Genomic DNA, 17,207 nt, shown 5'->3' on the forward strand with positions numbered 1-17,207 from the left:
ATTCAGAAGCATGTATCAATCAAATGTATAAAGCAAGGGGCCAGACAGATGGCTCAGCAGAGAACATTGTACTGTTCTTGCAGAAGGCCTAGATGGTTCCCAACACCCACATGAGGTTCACCTCTGGTAGAGATCCAACACCCCGTTGTGGCCACTGCAGGCCACAGAAAGCCGGGCATGGTGGCGCACACCTTCGATCCTATCACTCAGGAGGCAGAGGCAGGTAGAGTCTGTAAGTCTGAGGCCAGCCTGGTCTACAAAACAAGTTCCAGGGCAGCCAGGGATACACAGAAACTCTGTCTTGAAAAAACAGAAAAAGGAGTTCAGAGAGCTGAGATGCAGCTCAATAGCGTGCAAACAGCTCTACATTCCCTTCCCAAGATCTTACCTCCCAAGAGTGCTTGGAAACAAGCAAAATAAGTAATTAAAATCTCAAAAGGTTTGCTTGCTTTCTCACAAAACCAGAGACTGAGCTCCTGAAAAGGAGAGTGCGCAACAAGAGACAATACAGACTCCAGAGGTATAATCACCCATGAAAGATAGACCCCCCAAAAAACAAACAAACAAACAAACAAACAAAAAACCACCTCCCCGGTTAGGGTAGAGGAGGAACAGCAAGAGCCCAGAGCACAAACAAGCAAGGGCAAGAGGTCTAGACTGCATGACCTGTTCTTCAGAAAGACACATAGAGCACTAGAACACACAACAGTCTAATGCCTAATCACCGACAAGTGCATTAAAAAGACCCATTTCCATGGAATAGCAAAGTCATTTAAGAGGAAAAGTATATAACACACCACTTAACAGCTATAACTAGCAGACAGCCAAGAAGATTGTCCTATTTAGGTTTTTATTGCTGTGATAAACACCATGACCAAAAGCAACTTGAGGAGGAAAAGGTTTGTTTTATCTCACATTCCATCATGAACCTGGAGGCTAGAACTAAAACAGAAGCCATCAGCGCTGTTTACAGGCTTGTACCCCATGGCTTGCTCAACCTGCTTTCTTGTACTACCCATGGTTACCTGCCCAGATGTGGTACTGCCAGTGGGCTGGGCCCTTCCACACCAATCATTAATCAAGAAAATGCCACACAGATTGCTTACAAGCCAATCTGATGGAGGCAAGTTTTCAATGGATGTTCCTTCTGCCTACATTAACTCTAGCTCTTGTCAAGTAGACAAAAACTAAGCAGTACAATGACAGTGCTAAACACTGCTGTAACAGCAGCAACAAAGTTAGGATCTACACTGGAAGGACTAGAAGCAGTGGACAGTATTTACTATTTGGATCTCAGGAGGTATGCACCAAGCATAAACTCTTCAAACATGCCTGACAGACTTGTTTTGTTGTTGCTATTTTCTGTTTATTTTTTTTAATGGGCTAAACAGTCCAAAGTATAAACTGTCTTCAAAGAGAGAAAAAGTTGCCAGGTGGTGGCGGCAGCACAAGCCTTTAATCTAGCACTAGGAAGGCTGAAGCAGGTAGATCTCTGTTGAGTTTGAGGCCAGCCTGGTCTACAAAGCAAGTTCCAGGACAGCCAGGGATACAGGAAGAAACCCTGTTTTGAAAAAAAAAAAAAAAAAAAAAAAAAAAGAAAAAGGGGGGATGCAGGGGTGAGAACACCAGTTCATTGGAAGCTGCTACTAGCTATAAACTAGAGAAATGTAAAAGTCTGATATATTTTTAAAACAAGTTGTTGTTTTTTAAATCCCAGCACTCAGGAGGCAGAGACAGGCAGATCTCTGTGAGTTTGAGGCCAGTCTCATCTACATAATGAGTTTCAGGACAGCCAGGGCCAAAGAACCCTGTCTTGAAACAACTCCCCAGCCCACCCAAAAAAGCAGCTCTGGACAAGGAAGTGGCACTAGAACCAGCTACTTTCTGGCTGTGTGAACAAAGACACTTCATCTAACCTGAGCATCCATTCCTCAATTATTAAATAGGAAGCAAATGAATTTTATACTTTCTTCTTGGCTTAACAAGTCCTGAATCTAACATAATAATTAAAGTAGTATGATAGCAATGGTTCAGATTTGGGGCAAATTAAAAACTTTCAAATAAGGGTGAAGAAGGGAGATAGAAGCCAGACTGAAAATTGAATGTTTATATCATTATCTGTCTCCGTCAGTAAGAACTGAGAGTGGGATTACTGGAGCTGCTATTGCTAAAATGGAAAGAAAAGCTGAGCATTGAAAGATTGGCAAAAGCTAGATTGACGACTGAAGAAACAAGACAAGGGTTCATTCATATGAACCTAGCCAGAAAAACTTGAACTAAAGGTATCCAAACTGACATCAGATCACTGAAAATAGGTAACAAAGTCCTGCCCTCCCCACCAAAAACTGACATGAAATGAAATCCACAAGAGTGATGCAATGCTCCCACCAAGAACATCAAAAGTGAAGGGAACAAGAAATCTCCCTAAGGATCTGACTTTTCAGAAATTATAATTTGACATCAGAAAGCACAAAATGAGGAAGAGGCTCTCTTGGAGAGCAAGACTGCTCAGGAACAGGGAGTAAGGACAGGGCCAAAGCAGTTAAAAGAGGCACTGCTGATTTCAAAGTTAAAATAGCACGCAGCTGGGCCTCCTGAGCCACAGGAGACAGAGGCAGGAGGATCTCTGGAGTTGGAGCCAGACTGGTTCCAGCATAGCCAGAGCTACACAGTGAGACCCTGTCCCCCAAAGCAAACAACAATAGCCATGCAGTTTAGCTGTCCATTACTGAATTATTCTCTCAGAGAAAATGGATACAAAGAACTATCCCCTAAAAATAATCAAGGCAGAAAATTCATATGCTTTCATTTTTATTTATTTGTTTGTTTATTTGGTTTTTTCTTTTTCTTTTTTGAAACACGTGTTCTCCATGTAGCCCTGGCTGTCTTGGAACTCCATCTGTAGACCAAGCTGCCTCCAAATTGGAGATCCACCTGCCTCTGTCTCCCAGAGTACTGGGATTACAGGTGTGTGCTACCTCCATCCAGCTGCTTTCATTTTTTGTATGTGTTATCATCTATCACTCCTTACAGGAACAATACTTTTCTCAACAGACATAAATTCTACCCTTACCATAAATCTTAACTTCCTTTCAGTACTGTGATGACAACTAAAGAATGTAAATGTAGCAGTTTTAAAATGTTCATTAAAAATGTAAGAGATGTTGCTCAGAGGTAGAGTGCATGCTTAACACGCTTAAACTAAAAGTCTTGGATTCAATTTCAAACTCACCTGCACACCCCATAGAAGACTGGTTTAGTCTAAAACAGAACAGACCCTCTCAACTGAACAGCATCTAAAATGTATTTGCTTAATCACAAAGGCTGAAGAAATAGCAGAATGAACACTCACCATTCACAACCCCTTATCTTAAAGAGAATAGGAAAGGGATTGCCCTAATTGGCCTTTTTATGGACACTGCATTTATTGAAATCAAAATTATTTACCTGGGGGTAGGGGACCTGCACACTCTACTCACATAAATTTTAAAAGCAGGCCTCACCCTGTTGATGCCAAGGAGGGAGCTAGAGCTACTCCATAACATCCAAGTAAACACTGTCTTTTTGTACAGTTCCAGGCACAACAAAACTGTGCTCACACTACAGACAACTGGCAGCCTAGAGTAGAATCCAGGAACACAAAAGCTAGACTCCAGCCCCTGCTATATCACAAAATCCTCAGAACAACACCTTAATCATTTTAATTCGACTCAGATCCCACTCACTATGTGTGCTTCAAAACACTCAAGTCAGAAGAGACTGAAGACAATGAGATAATCTGTCTACACAAAGGCTTGTTTACCACTTTACCATCAATGTTTGGCATACGGTCAATAAAGACTCAACCTATAAAATTTTGAATTCAAGCCAGGCATGGTAGCACTCACTTTAATCCAAGCACTCAGGAGACAGAGGCGGGTGTATCTCTGTCAGTTGGAGGCCAGCCTGGTCTACAAAATGAGATCAGGACATCAAGGGCTACACAGAGAAACCCTGCCTTGAAAGATAGATAGATAGATAGATAGATAGATAGATAGACAAATAGATAAATAAATGAGCAAACAAACAAATAAATAAATGCATCGTGAGCACCATGTGTGGTGATACACATGCAATTCCAGCACTCAGGAGGCTGGGACAATAGAAGCTCAAGCCACTCTTGGCTATACAGTAAGTTCATAGTCAACTTAGGCTGAACAGCAAGAGATAATCTAATAAAAAGTGATTGTAAAAGAAACCTAAAACTTCAACTAAAAACCGGGGCTAGAGAGATGGCTCAGCGGTTAAGAGCACTGGCTGCTCTTCCAAAAGACCCGGGGTTCACTTCCCAGCAACCCCACATAGCAGCTCTTAATGTGTGTAACTCCAGTTCCAGAGGATTTGGCACCCTCACAGACATACATGCAGGCAAAACACTGATGCACATAAAATAATAATAATAATAATAAATATTTTTAAAAACACTCTAAAAACCTAAACCTTCTTCAGAAATACCCAACAACAATAAAAATTATACCTGTAACTCGTTTGTCAGGTAATTCCAAACACCAACAACTAGTACAAACCCAGGAAAAGATACCAACACTTCTAAGCCAAAAATCATCACATCAAGAATGTAAAATGACTACCTTATAAAGTACAAGCCAGGCAAGGTAAGCCCAGCCCTCCCTACCACCTTAGGAAGGCCATATCAGTCAGAAGGTGATGCACTGTAAGCAAAGACCTTGGCACCTAACTGGATTACATCACTGTCTGGCTATGCTCACTAGCAGCAATCACATCACTTCAGACACAAGAAGCCAGTCAGTCTAACATACTATGAAAATACAGCCACACCGTAAGTTAGTAAACTAGCATTAACAGTAAGGGCCAGGACCACCTACACTTGTCACAGCCACAGTGGGTGATGAATTACTACACATTGGCAGAGCCAACTGAAGCACTTATTCTCAAGCCAACATTTCCTCAGTGTCACCAAAACTGTTCACATAGAACCTGGGCAACCAAGTGACTAAAACTATAGAAGAGTAAATTTCTTTCTTTTCTTTTTAAAGACAGTCTCACACTCTGTAGCCCAGGCTAGCCTGAACTCATTACATACATCAAGCTGGCCTCCAATCTGCTGCCATTCTCCTGACTCTGCCTCCCAGGAGCTGGGATTACAGGCATGCATCAATGTACCCCTTCTAAATGAGCTACTGCTGTTCCTCATTTAAGCAGTGGCAGTGTAATCAAAGCCACAACACTTTAAAGTCCAACAGGCAGGTCTTGACCTAAAGTGACAGAGATTCACTTCTGGGCAAATTTCTTCTCTTTGTATTTGTCTTACCTACAAATTGGGAGATGAGACTAAATCATCACTTCTCAATCTTACAAGTCATTTCTATAATCTAAGAAATATGGAGTTACTAAAGTAAATATGAAATGAAAGTGAGAGCAAATTTAAAGTTGCTCAAAGCCAGACACTTTAACCTCAGCACTCGGGAGGCAGAAGCAGGGCGATCTCTTGTGAGCCTCATATTTAGAGTGATTTCCAGTGAGCTTCTTAAAAAGAGGAAAAAAAAAAGTTGCTAAATACAATGTTCTCTGCTGGAAGACAAATCTGTTTGCTTGTGCCAAATTTTTCAAAGGATATTTATTTCAAAGGATAAATAAAAACCCAAACTAAAAAAGGTCCATAGCACCGTGTTCATGCGGGAGTCATGAGAACACACAGCTCACAAAGGTTTGAGTTATCCTCACATACATCAGGCACTATGCTACATTCAGGATTCTTAATAGCATCAGACACTTGTTTGCTCTGTCAAGGACTCAAACCAAGTAAAATCTGTTGTGGCCTTGATGGAAGATTGCTCATTTAATAATCAAATAAAATGGAATGTGGATTCATTCAGAAACCTTGTAAGACACCACACACCCTTTCCCTGTGGTGTGTAAAACAAGAACAAGTTCCCCAAAGAGAATCCTAGCCAGCCTCTAAAGTAACACACTCTAGCTGACACAAGTTCTAAGTGTGAGAATGGCCCATCAGGGTGACCAGCCTAACAGCTCTTTTCCAAGGCTCTTTTCACAGGCTGTTCTGGCTTATACAGACTCACTGGTATGTTTTTCAATTTCTAAATAAGAAAAAAAAAAGATTCCCAAAGAATTTGACTTATAGCTTGATTTAAAAACAAACAAAACCCACCACCCTAAATCCTTTCCTGGAGAAGTTTAGACTTCCCCGTGTAAACAGGCCACCACTAATGACCACATAGTTTTCAACTTCTGCATATATATAAAGCCTAAGCACCCAAAAGCAAAGCTGAAGAATGGACATAACAGTAGATCACGCCTACCTTTTTCCCACCACCTGTGTTGGGGGTTGGTCTGATGCTATTAGCTATTCTGATGCTAAATACTGGCCTGCAAGATCTGACTGCTGATCACAGTATCTCGTACACCTGGATCTAAGACCTGCCTAAATTATTCCTGTTTAACCAACACACCTGGGCAGGGCAAAGGGGGTAGGTGTGACTAGGGTTGGGAGACTTTGAGGACAGGAGGATCATGGGAAGGAGAGAAGAGAGATAAATCAGAAGAGGAAGGAAGCAGAGAGCCATCAAGAGTGAGCACGGAAAGAAGCACACGGCGGGCACAGATGGAGAAAGTGGCCCAGATGAAGAATAAGCAAGTATTTGTGAACTATGGGTGGGAGGCAGCCTGGATGGGGCTGGGAGATAAAGGTAGTTTAGAGGGCTATTATCTGCCCTGTTCCAGGTGACATAATGCTATTCTAAAATCTATCAGGTGTCTATGTCTTTTATTGATTGTGATAGTGGGTTCGATATACTGCCATAATATTTATAAGGCTAATAATAAACATTATTAGACCACACCATTAAATTATGTGTATGAATGTCTGTTTCCCCCACATCCATCAACATGCAAACATGCTTTCTTTTCTCTTTGAGTAAGACTGGACATTGTTTGGATTTTTTTTTTTTTTATTAAAAGTATGTGTGTGTTGTCTGTGCATCTGAGTGCAGTTGCCTGCTGAGTCCAAAAGAGACTATCAGATGCACTGCAACTGGAATTACAAGCAGTTCTGAGCTGCAATGCAGGTGCTGGGAACTAACCTCCGGTCTTCTGCAAGAACAGTACACACTCTTAAACAGTACACACTCTTAACCAGTGACTCATCTCTCCAGTCCCCCCCCTTTTTTTTTTAATTTTTAAAAGCCACTTACACTTCATTTTTCCTCAAGTGTCTGTTTATTGCCTTTGCTCATTTCTACTGGGCTGGTTAGTGCTTTGTAGTGGTTATTTTTTATAGCATATCACTGCCACATCAGTTAATTACACTGTGGTACTATCTGTATTAGTCATCTTCAAGTGGGGCTCACCCCAGTCACCCTTTTCAGTCCTCATTTTAACCTGCTCTCAATGAAGTTCCCCAAAAGACATACTGGAATGAGAATGTTCTCATCCGCTGGCCTCTCTGTCTGGAGAGCTCCTCTTTTTCTCTATACACTGAAATCACAGGAGCCTTTGGAAGTGCAAGCTGTGTACATTCCCTATCAGTCTTCCAGGTTAACCAGTCCTGAAGAAAAAGTCACCTTTTAGTCACAGCTTCCTCAGCAACTGAAGCAAAGCTTAGTTATGTTTTGTTATGTTTTTCAGTTTTCACACAATACTGATACACTGGCTGGTTCTGTGTGTCAACTTAACACAAGCTAGAGTCATCAGAGAAGAAAGCAATTTGGTTGAGGAAATGCCTCCATTAGATCCAGCTGTAAGGCATTTTCTCAATTAATGATTAATGGGAGAGGGCCTAGCCTATTGTAGGTAGTGCCATCCCTGGGCTGGTGGTCCTGGGTTCCATAAGGCAGGCTGAGCAAGCCATAAAAGGAGCAAGCCAGCAAGCAGCACCCTCCATGGCTTCTGCACCAGTTTCTGCCTCCAGGTCTCCGCCTGTTTAAGTTCTTGTCCTGACTTTCTTTGGTGATAAACAGCAATATAGAACTGTAAGCCCAACAAACCCTTTTCTCCGCAACTTGCTCTCTGGTCATGATGCCTCCTCCCAGCAACAGCAACCCTTACTAAGACAACTGATTAACAGGGCTACAGTTAAGAAGTCACCAGGCCAGCACTCAGAACGCCACTACCTTCCTCCACACTTTCCAGCTCATCACAACCAAAGTTTGAGCTCCAGGAGCTGCGACCATGGGAGCTGTGTTATGTAGGACCTTGCATGTGCAGGAAGTTCTTAAACTTTCTCATGCTTGACACTTGCGGTTACTGAATAAAGTTCATTTACTGATATTTTCTATTAATTCATTTAGTTGAAAACTTTCCCCAAAGAAATAAACCAATTCAACCTCAACAGTGTAATTAACATGTTTTGGGGGACTGGCTATAGGGTTTTTTGTGTTTTTTTTTAGTGAAAGATTGGGAGGAGGACAAAATACAAAAGAGCCACAATAAAACAGACAAAAACAAGGGCCAGCAAGCTCAGAGCATTTCTGCAAACATTATTTTATATTTTGGGGTGTTTATGCATGTGCCACACAGTTCAGAGGATAACCTACAGGTGTTTGCTCTCTCTTATGGCAGGCATGGTGCATGGGGTTATCTGCTGAGCCATCTCACTTGCCTCAAAAGATCATTCCTAAGTTTGCACAACCAATCAGTATGAACCAGTAACACAGAAACCTCTCATCACTGAAGATCGGACAGGGCACTCATTTGTGAAGTAGTGTTCATTAGGGATGGGTAGATAAACAAATGTGACACAGAAACATACAATGGGATATAGCAAACTGAAAAAGAAAGTAAATTTTGGAACAAGCTACATTGTAGATAAACAGTGGTGACAAAAGGCTTCAAGCTAGTCACAAAGCACAACTGTATCCCATTCACATGTGGTACTCAGAATTGTTGCCTGTGGCAGTGTAGAGGAGAATAAGGAGCCCAGTGAGCACTGAGTTGTAGCTTGGAAAAGTAAAGTTTCTAGCGCTATATGCCAGTTACGGTTACATAACATTTGAAAGCATTTAATCTCCTCTTAGTAGTAAAGTGAAGAACTGAAGAAACTGAAAACAATTCCTCCAAGATCTATAAGAAAAATGAGGTCACATAGCATACTGCTATTCCCCAGAAGAGTGGAAAAGTAATAAAACAGATACAGAAGGACCACAACTAACCAGCAAACATGAACAATGTAAGAACTATGGAGGCTTGGCATGCACAGTTGTTATGGTTAAGAACTCCAGGAGGAGCAGGGCATGGTGGTGCATGCCTTTAATCCCAGCACTCAGGGAGGCAAAGGCAGGCAGACCTCCGAGTTCATGGCCAACCTGGTCTATAAAGCAAGTCAGGGACAGCCTGAAGAACTACAGGGACTACATAGAGAAACCATGTCTCGGAGGGGGGAAAAATCCATGAGGGTGCCTGTAATGGGGGCTTCACCAAGTCCTAAGAGTGAAAACCGCTCTGCTTCTGCCAGGGATGGGAAAAGGAGCCATCTGAAATATATGTTTCTAGGGACACAGACTCACCAAACTAAGACCTAGTCCCAAAGACAACAGAATGATTTCCATTTTCCTGAAACATACACTGATAAAGGCCTAAGATTCCTTGCAGTTCCTTTTCCCAGCACATCATGCCCAACTTTCAGCAAGAACAATCACAAAGCCACTAAAAGCAAAAAAAAAAAAAAATTTAAGTCCTAAAGACATAGTAGAAAATGGTAGACAGCATGCAGTAGCAGGAATAAATGATGGCAGGGGAAGGAAACTCTACAACATAGAAAGAGCAGTGGTGGTAGCACATGCTCCCATTCCAGCACTCTGGAGGCAGGGGCAGAGGGATCTCAGTGAGTTCAAGCCCAGCCTGATCTACATAGCAGGACAGACAGGGCTACACAAAAGAGACTATCTCATTAAAGGACAGCAAACATCATGAATCTTTTCTATCACTGGACATAACAGCAAATTAATGAATGTGATAAAGAAGAAAAAGCTGGGAGCTGGAGAGATGGCTCAGAGGTTAACAACACTGGCTGCTCTTCCAAAGGTCCTGAGTTCAATTCCCAGCAACTATCTAAAATGAGCTCTGGTACCCCCTTCTGGCATGCAGGCAGAACACTATACATAATAAATAAATAAATAAATATTTAAAAAATAATTACAAAAGCTAAAGAAATTCATCTCTGATAGGGAGGAATTTCTAAAAAAAATGAAAAGCTTGAGATGACTCAGCACGTAAAGGTGCTTGCTGCCAAACCCAGCAACCTGAGCTCCATCCCCAAAACTACAGGATGGAAGAAAAGAAATGACAACTTGTTCATGAGACTTCCAGACTCATGCCATGTGTGCACACATGCACAGTATACATACATACATACATATATACATACATACATACATACATACATATATATATATATACATACATACATACATACATTCCAAGAAGTACTCCCAATCAGCAGAGAATAAACCTAACATAAAAACAAGATAGTTAAATACATTTGCTTGGCCTAGCCAATTGGGACACAGGAACTAAAACTGTGCCAGGCAGGAATGACCATCTTGAATTGCAATGCTGGTTGACAAAATGAGAAGATTCTCACAGGACCGCTATCTACACACCCCAAAATTTCACTATGCTCAGCTCCACAAAGGCACTGGACACTGCTGTAGTCTTTGCTAAGGTATGACTTGCTCAGAGAACACTAGCAGGAGATCCCTTAACACTTGCTATCTTAGCATTTCTATTGCTGCTATGAAACACCATGACCAAAACAATTTGAGGAGGAAAAGGTTTTCTTTGGCTTATACTTCAATATCACTATTTATTGTCAAAAGAAGTCAGGGCAGGGCAGAGACCACAGAGGGGTGCTGCTTACTGGCTTGCCCAGCCTTTGGGGGTGGAGGGGGTAAAGGGGTGTTTTTTTCCAAGACAGGGTTTCTCCCTGTAGCCCTGGCGGCCTCAAACAGAGATTTGCCTGCGTCTGTGTGCAGCACCAACTTCTGGTTTCAGACTTCTTTCTTATAGAACCCAGGACCATCATCCCAAGGATAGCACTACCCACAATGGGCTGGGTGCTCCCCCATCAGTCACTAATTAAGAAAATGCCCTAGCCAGGCACAGGGCACACTCCTGTAAACCCCAAGCACTGGGGGAGGCAAAGGCAGGCAGATCTTTGAGTTTGAGACGAGCCTGGTCTACAAAGTGAGTCCAGGGTAGCCAAGGCTACACAGAAAAATCGTCTCAAAAAAAAAAAATAGGTGGTGGTGGGGGAGAAAAGAAGGAAGAAAATGCCCTGCAAGTTTGCCTACAGCTCAATCTTATAGAAGTGTTTTTTTCCTCTTTTTTTTGTTTTGTTTGGTTTTGGTTTGGTTTTGGTTTTTTTTGAGACAGGGTTTCTCTGTGTAGCCCTGGTTATCCTGGGACTAGCTCACCACTACCACCCAGCTCTGAAAGCATTTTCTTAATTGAGGTTTCCTCCTCTCAGATGGCTTTAGCTTGTGTCAACCTGACATAAAACTATCCAGCACACTTTCTGAACATGTGCAGATAGCATCTGGTCATTCTTGTCAAAACTAGAGCATAACAAAAAAAAAAAAAAAAAGGAAAGAAAGAAAGAGAGAGAGAGAGAGAGAGAAAGAAAGGAAAGAAAAGAAAAGAAAACAAGAGAAAGACATGACAAAAGCTCAAGGGTGAAGAGTTGAGGCCAGTGAAGACCCAGAGACCTCGACTGCAAAGCCAACTGGTGTTCTTTCTTACCTACAGAATGCACAGCATATGGCTACATGGCTAAAACAACATGCCACAGATTCACTCTTAGAGAAGAGACTCCCAATAAAGAACCAGCAGACTTGATGAAGAACCAAACAATATATTAAAATAAAATCCATGATGAAGGCTGAGAATACAGCTCAACCATAAAGGGCAACAGGGGCAAAAGAAACTCAAATCAGTTAAAAAAAAATTGTGTGTGTGTGTGTGTGTGTGTGGTGCCATAAACCTTTAATCCAAGAACTCAAGAGGCAAAGCCAGGCAGATCAGAGATACAGGTCAGCCTGGTCTACAGAATGAGTTCTAGGACAACCGGGGCTACACAGGGAAACCTTGTCAGAATTAAAGAGAGAGTGAAGGGAGAGAGGGGAAAGGAGAGAGGGGAAGGGAGAGAGACAGAGAGAGACAGACAGAGAGAAAGAGAGAGATTCAAGTCAGTTGGTGGATGAAATTCAGGGTGGACAAAACTGGATCATTAAAAACAAAGATGGGCCAGGTGGTGGTGGCACATGCCTTTAATCCCAGCACTTGGAAGGCAGAGGCAGGCAAATCTTAGCTCTAGATCAGCCTAGTCAACAAGGTTAAGTTCCAGGATAACCAAGGCTATACAGAGAAACTCTGTCTCAAAAAAACAAAACAAAACAAAACAAAAAAGAACAAAGGTGGAACTGAACAAAATAATAGACGGTGACAAAGATAAAAACACAGAAAACATGAAAGAGCATGGAAAGCTGGGCATGTTGGTGCAACAGTGCAACCTGCATCAAGAGAATCCAGTTTTGGCAGGAGGCTGAGGCAGGAGGATCCAGTTTTAGGCTATCTTAAAAACACAAGAAGGCCTGTCTTAGTGCTAAAAAGTCAAGTTCCATGGACCAACAAAAGTAGTATAACCTAATAGCCCCAAAACAGAAATGATAAACTAGCCATACAACAGACTCAAAGGAAGTACAGGACTGGGCGATAGCTCAAATGGTGAACTGCCTGCCATACAAGTATTAGGATCCAAGTTCAAAGTGCCTATTACCCTACAACTGGAGCGGTAAAGACAGAAATATGCCTGCGGCTGGTGGGCCAGCTAGTCGGGCTCAGTTGGTGGGGAAGCAATTGAGGAAAACATCCAGAGCCAGCCTGACCTTCACATACAAGTGCACACATGTGTGTACATGCACACAAGGAAAGCAAAGTGCTGATTCTGATTCAAGCTAAAATATGGGAGAACCTTGAAACATGCTAAAAGAAGCCAGTCACAAACGACTACTGTACAACTACTCACAAGAAAGGTCCACACCACACAGGAGATAATGAAAATGGTCTTAATTTATTTTTTTAAATATTTATTTTTTTGTATATGAGTGCTTTGTTTTCATGCACACCAGAAGAAAGAATCAGATGCCAATACAGATAGTTGTGAGCTGCCATGTGGTTACTGGGAATTGAACTCGGGTCCTCTGGAAGGGCAGCCAGCGCTCTTAACCACCAAGCCATTTCTCCAGCCCAAATAGTCTTAATTTAGATTGTGATCACACAATTCTGTGGAATATTAAAGTCTATTAAATTACAGTTTACATAATGTTATATTTTGCATTGTTTGTGAGATCAGATTTCATGTAGCCCAGGCTGGTCTTGAACTCAATGAGTAGCAATGATGACCTTGAACACTCCGCCTGCCACAATACTAATATTTTTGGTTTGGAGCTGATATTTTTAAGACCTCTGAGATGTAAGTCACCAAACTGGTAAATATAAAATGGTCTGACAATCCAAAGAGCCATCCAGGACCATTTGAAAACAGTTTGCACTACCTCCTAAAATTGAAGCTGGACATGTCCCAATAGCCTCAACTCTCCAGTCTTGCCCTGGAGACACACTTTCGCAATTTGTGTCTGAATTGTTGACAGCAGTTTTCTCTTACTGGAAACAATCCTACTTTCTGACAACAGGACAAAGAATAAAATGCAACACATTCAATCCGAAATATAACACAGAGGCAAAGTGGAATGAACTCGAGCTGTATGAATGATTGTGGACACACCTCACTAGCTGCCTTCCCAGCTACTAGCAGTAATCTTTCTCACACACACACACCACCTCTGTAGCCCACAAGCCCTGTTAAAGGAAGCACTCTGCAATTAACTCTCAATGCAGATACCCCCTACCCCCCACAGAAGCCCTTCACATTCCAGCTTCAAACTTCAACCTTTCTCCTCTCTTCACACCCTTCTCACCAACTCCTTATTCTCACCCCCCTTTCCGTTTCCCTGGGGAAAATGTGGGCAGTAAAGAAAATACTCACGTTCCCACTGCCCACCCACCCCATTCCACTCTACCTTTCCCACCAAGAAGGAACAAAGGCCAGCTCTCCACGTAAACACTTAGCTCAGTGCTAGTGTCTACCCTGGACTAAGGGAATGGGAAGGGCCCGCAGAGTGTGGCTTCTCCTGCTTCAAGTTATTTCTCCTGCACAGTAGCACTTCTTCAGGCACACTGTAGCTGTCTGATTGAGGAATATGCCCCCCAAAGGCTCTTGTTTGGATACTTGGTCCCCAGTGGTAGAACTGTTTGGGAAGCAGTAGGAGGTCTGCCTTTAGAGGAGTTATGTCCCTAGTAGTGAGCTTTGAGGTTTCAAAGACTCCGGCCATCCAATGTGCTTCCTCTCTACAGATCTAACCTCTCAGCTACTGTTCCACTGCCACCGCCTGCCTGCCTACTGCCATGCTCCCCACCACAACAGCAATGGACTTGTATCCCAAAAACTGTAAGCTCCAAATAAACCCGCCCCTCCATGAATTGCCTTGGTCATACTGTTTTATCAGAGCAACAGAAACACAGCAAACGTTAACATACACACTAAAGCACCTAAGGCACACTAAGACACCAATTTCCGACTTTACCCATTTTAGTAAACTCTTTGGCATATTCACGCCTTCTACCCCAGGCCAAGTTCCCAAAAGAGTGCACTGTCTACTCTATGTCTATCCAGGTTTCTCACACTTCCTTGTGAGAACTGCTCATCAAGATCATTCATGGCTTCTATGCCACCAAAACCAAGAGAGAGCTCAAGCTCTCATCAGGCCTGACTTTAAAAGCCCCAGCATCCATAGCAGGTTCCCACCAGCCCTCACAGCCACTGCCCTTACCTGGTTCTGCGCACTTGCTCAACATAGCCTGCTATGCCGTCTAAAGACAGACGATTTACACTGATGTGCTGCCCAGCCCTCCCTCCTCTAAACTAAATGCTGTGTGCTCAAAGTGTCCCAAATCTAAATCCAACTCCTGATGTGGCCTTTTCCTCTTCCTGCAGCAAGCAGAAGTTCCTATTGTCACCCTTTACTTCTCTTACACCCACATTCAGTCTGCCAGCAAATCTCATCTACTCTTGCTCCAAGAAGGATCCAGACTCCAACCACTTCTCAATGCCACTCCTGGTCCCCTTCAGACCAAGCTACCATGACTGCTCTGCTGGATCACTGCCACGGCCTTCTAAAGCCGTTCCTGACAGCTGCACAGGGACAGCTATTCTTAACTTAGTTGCAATGGGATCGTTCAGAAACCAGACCATGTCTCACCTCTGGCTCAAAACAGACCTATTTTACCACTTTCCCTAGGGCTCTTCCCTCCAACACAACAAGCATAACCCCCTTCGTAGTACCTCAAGTGTGCTGGACTCTACCTATAATGATGCTTCTACGTACCCATGGCCTCTTGCCTTGAGCTTTCACTTTCTAGACAAAGGGTCCTTCTCTGGTAGGCCTAACCTGAGCACTGCCTTTCAAAGAGAAAACAGCCCACCCTTTCCCTCCCCTGCTGGCTCCTATCAGTAACCATATGGCTACTATTTCATTTATTATCTGTGGACTGTCTGCCTGACACTTAAGTCACACACTGCATGAGAACAGGAACATTATTAAGACAGTAAGTACTCAAACATCTGGAAAACAAAATGGATCTTGAGAACAATGTTAAAAGATGTCACAGAATAAAAGATTCAATTTATATGTTATAATGGTATGGAAATATTAAGTCACATAATATAAAGAGACATTCACAGATAGCAACATAGAAGTAAAGGAATAAAATGCCTTGAACAGGTCTGAGAGAAGGTGGTCAGGGAGGACAGACAGGACCAAAGTAGTAACAATACTTTCTAAAACTGGCTAGTGCCAGTGTAACTTTCAGTTCTAATTTTTCTTATCTGTACCCATAATAACATACACTCTTTGAATGTATGAACTCATCAGACGTAAAAATAATAAAAACTCTAGGCAGCTAATGCCTTTAATTTGAGGATTCATGGATTTCTGAAACTGAAACCAGCCTGGTCTACAGAGAGTTCTAGGACATCCAGGGTTACACAAAGAAACCCTGTCTCAAAAAAAAAAAAAAAAAAAGAGAAAGAGAGAGAGACTGAGACAGACTGCATCATCTGTAGACATACACCGATCCTTCAAGGTTCATGTATATATCCACAAAGTGTTGAAGGACATACAGCCCAGCCAGGCAGTGGTGGTACACACCTTTAAATCCAGCACTCAGGAGGCAAAGGCAGGCGGATCACTGAATTTGAGGCCAGCCTGGTCTACAAAGCGAGTACCAGGACAGCCAAGGCTACACAGAAACCTTTGCTGCAAGAAAAAAAAGAAAAAAGAAAAACATATATACAGCTCTACAGCACACAGGAAAAACCACAGCAAAGACAGCTATGTTTCTATCATTCTGAGAGTCAGTAAGAAAGGGACTGTAAATTTTCTCTTTTATTTGTGTGTGTGTGCCTCTGTGGGTTTGTCCATACATACCAGTACAGTGCCTGCAGAGGAAGGGGTGTAACATCACCTGTAATGGGAGTTGCAGGTGAGCTACCTGCTTACAGGTGGTAGGAATGAAGAGCCACTCATCCATCCCCAAAACAGATTTTAAAGATACACTTTTAAAAACATTTATTTATTTGTTTGTTTGTTTATTTATTTATTTATTTAATGTATGAGTGCTCTATTTGCATGTATACCTGATGCCAGAAGAGGGCATCAGATTCCAGTATAGATGGTTGCGAGCCACCATGCAGTTACTGGGAATTGAACTCAGGACCTCTGGAAGAATAAATAGTGCCCTTATCCACTGAGCCATCTCTCTAGCCCAAAGATAAATGTTTTAGAAATCATACTTCAAAATCTCAAATGTATGCCTTCTCAGCCAGAGAAAAGATGTTACATTTATATGTGTTTATCTACATGTAAAATAAACATGTAACACAATCACAGTTTAAAGAAAAAAAAAAAAAAACCTCTGATATAAATTCTCCAAAATTTCCCTCAACAAAAATCCCCAGCAGCCAGAACTTCTCCAGAGCCTCTGGTTGGCCAGAACATGTATCTCCCCTTAGGGTTCTCACTGGCCTAGAAGAGCTGTTTCTGAACACAGCTCTACTG

General features: G+C 42.3%; 1 protein-coding gene across 4 annotated transcripts in view; it reads right to left on the bottom strand.

Annotated features, from left to right (window-relative positions):
* The window catches only part of Ppp6r3 (protein phosphatase 6 regulatory subunit 3), a 116,079-nt gene that overhangs the window by 91,566 nt on the left and 7,306 nt on the right, over nt 1-17,207 (bottom strand). The window lies entirely within an intron of this gene.

Source organism: Meriones unguiculatus, chromosome 1 (genome assembly GCF_030254825.1).
Source record: "Meriones unguiculatus strain TT.TT164.6M chromosome 1, Bangor_MerUng_6.1, whole genome shotgun sequence".
In the NCBI taxonomy this organism is placed as follows: Eukaryota; Metazoa; Chordata; class Mammalia; order Rodentia; family Muridae; genus Meriones; species Meriones unguiculatus.